Here is a 2,435-nt window from a genome sequence, read left to right on the forward strand (position 1 = left end):
TGTTAAGAAAGCAGACCTTCAAACACACCCAAATGACCCATCTCATCGTAGCATGAAACTTAACAAGTTACACCCACTCCTTGAGCCAGAAGTAGAATGAAAGGCTGAGACTTCCTCATTTCTGTTACTGGCTGATAAAGCTTGTGAAAGACAACAGGAGAAAATGTTTATGCTGTTCATGAAAGGTAAGTTACTCTTTTTTAAAGGTAGATTTGGTTCTTGCTTTAATTTTTCTGAGGGCTGATAGAACTGACAACAGTAGCCTTCAGACTTTAAAACTGTGTTTGCGAGTTGTTACATTGTTCTCTAAAATGTCATGTGCACTGGAAACAACACAATACCTTCCTTAGGACCTTGGTCTTTCTACTGGCATAGATGCAGGAGGTTTCGCAATAGATATGATAAAACTTTTAAGTGCTTCCTTTTCATTTTCAGAGGATTTGTCTGCTCTCCAAGGCAGTAGCAGCAAAAGCATGTGTTTTGTTAAAGACGCTTAAAAACCAAATTGATTTACTAAAACCTAGGCATTTAATAGCTAAATTCCCTAAGAGAGAAAATGTAGTATCATGTTACTTATTAAAGATGCATCCTTTTCCCAGCTGTCTGGCTTTATTTTCAGTAATTATAGGTTGCCATGCTCTTTAATTGTTTAAAATGAGGTTTGTGAAAGGCTTCAACTTGAATGAAGCCCTGTTAGATATTTCTGCAATGTAGTAAAAGCCTGAACATTTGAAGGGCAATGCCACAGTACTTTAAATAAGGGAAAAATGTGGTCTGATTTGCATAAACTTTTATAACCTTTGCAGAGTAAAGGGTTAAAGCTTTTCCATGTTGAGAAGCTCTTTTTGTGAGGGTTATTTCTCTGGTTGCTTACTGAGTTATTTCATATTTCAGGTACCACCAACTTTAAATTGCTTTGTTTTAGTTTTTGGAGGGCAAAAGCATGAGTCCAGAATCCTGGGCATCTGAGTAATAGCAAATGCTAATTACTATTTTTAACCAAGTATATCAAAGATAAGGCAGAAAGCAGGAGAGTGTGACACATTATAGACAGTGGCGCTCAACCTTCCTGCCCCATGTTCTGGAGGAGTAACATGGGGGCCGGTCTGTGGGCTGGATCCTGTGAGTGGGGTCAGAGGTCAGGCTGTACACAGCACGGTGGGGTTGGTCTGTGGGTGTGCTGCAGCACGCCAGTTGATTCCAGCCAAAAAATGACCCTACAGACAGCAAGATCCAGTATGCAGGCCTGTGTCATCTGGCCTGCAGGACTCCCTATGGTTCTGGAAATTTGGCGGCCAGGGAACAGTGGCAGAGTTAATTAACTTGGTTTTAGAAGTCTCAGAAATGATTTGCTGCCACATTTCTAGACCTGTGGGGGGGCTCCACAGGCTGGATAATACAGCCCTGCAGGCTGGATTTCACCTGTGGGACAGGGATTGAGCACTACTGCACTAACTCATTCAGATACGCGTGAGGTTTTGTAGACTGCAGCCTACTTCTGCATTTGATGGAAAGCTCATGCTTCTCTGAATGAGTTAGTCTATAAGGTACTATGTTATTTTGTTGTCGTCTTCACTTCGGACTAACACAGCTAATTGCCCCTCATATCAAAGACTCTCTCAAAACTCTGGTTTGCATTGAGAAGCAACACACTGCTGACAGTGAGTGGTCAGCAGTGGAAGCAACTGAATCACCATGGAAAAGCATTATAGGTCCGCTTCAGACCAGAGCCAGTCCAGACCAGCACCACAATGATGAGAAGCATTAGTCATCGTTTCTAAACTGCTGATAGGCATGGGCAATCTTGAAGATAAACTGGGTTCGGAATTGGTTCAGGTTCATTGTTGCTGATGTAGTTTGCCATTAACAGGCAATTTTCCTAGAATGGAGAAAGCATAAAGCATACATTTTCTGGGGAATTAAATTACTCTAAATGTTTGAAAAGTGTCATTTTTGGCATTTCATTTAATATGCCAGAAGCCCATTGTCAAGGCAGCTATTAATTTAGTTGACATTATTTTCATATTCCGGGATTGATTTAAAACTTTTAGACTTGATTAGCGTTTTTGAACTGTGGGGGCATGGGCTGGCTTTTATTCAACCCATTTTGAGTTCAAATGGATCGGTACTGTATGAAAATGTGCAGAAAATTGCTATGCTAATCATGGTATATCAAGCTAAGAAATCCAGAGCAGAAGAATGGCTTTCTTGGTTGAAATGACTAATTAAATGTATTCTTCAAAGCCTGCACATATGTTTTTGTTGTTGGTGGGGGTTTTTTGTTTTTGTTTTGTTTTTTTTAAATCCAGGATAGCTGGAAAGATCAGTACCATTTTAAAGACTGAAATTATGCAGGCTTTAAGTATTTTATGTAGACCAGTGCCTTTTGGTTTTTTGTGCCAGGTTTCGTTTTAAGATGAAGATATATGTGGTTA

The 2,435-nt window shown here is 40.0% G+C and overlaps 1 protein-coding gene across 7 annotated transcripts in view; it reads left to right on the forward strand.

The window, feature by feature from the left end:
* TIAM1 (T-cell lymphoma invasion and metastasis 1) overlaps nt 1–2,435 on the forward strand; it is a 333,643-nt gene that overhangs the window by 129,063 nt on the left and 202,145 nt on the right. Inside the window, exon 1 of one of the 7 annotated variants that reach the window (XM_019524605.1) lies at nt 34–185. The exons of the other annotated variants lie outside the window; for them this stretch is intronic. The gene's annotated coding sequence lies outside the window, so the exon portion shown is untranslated. Of the gene's footprint in view, nt 1–33; nt 186–2,435 lie in introns of those variants that run through there. 7 annotated transcript variants of the gene reach the window in all.

The sequence above is a fragment of the Gavialis gangeticus genome, unplaced genomic scaffold (genome assembly GCF_001723915.1).
Source record: "Gavialis gangeticus isolate Ggan-Ray unplaced genomic scaffold, GavGan_comp1, whole genome shotgun sequence".
In the NCBI taxonomy this organism is placed as follows: Eukaryota; Metazoa; Chordata; order Crocodylia; family Gavialidae; genus Gavialis; species Gavialis gangeticus.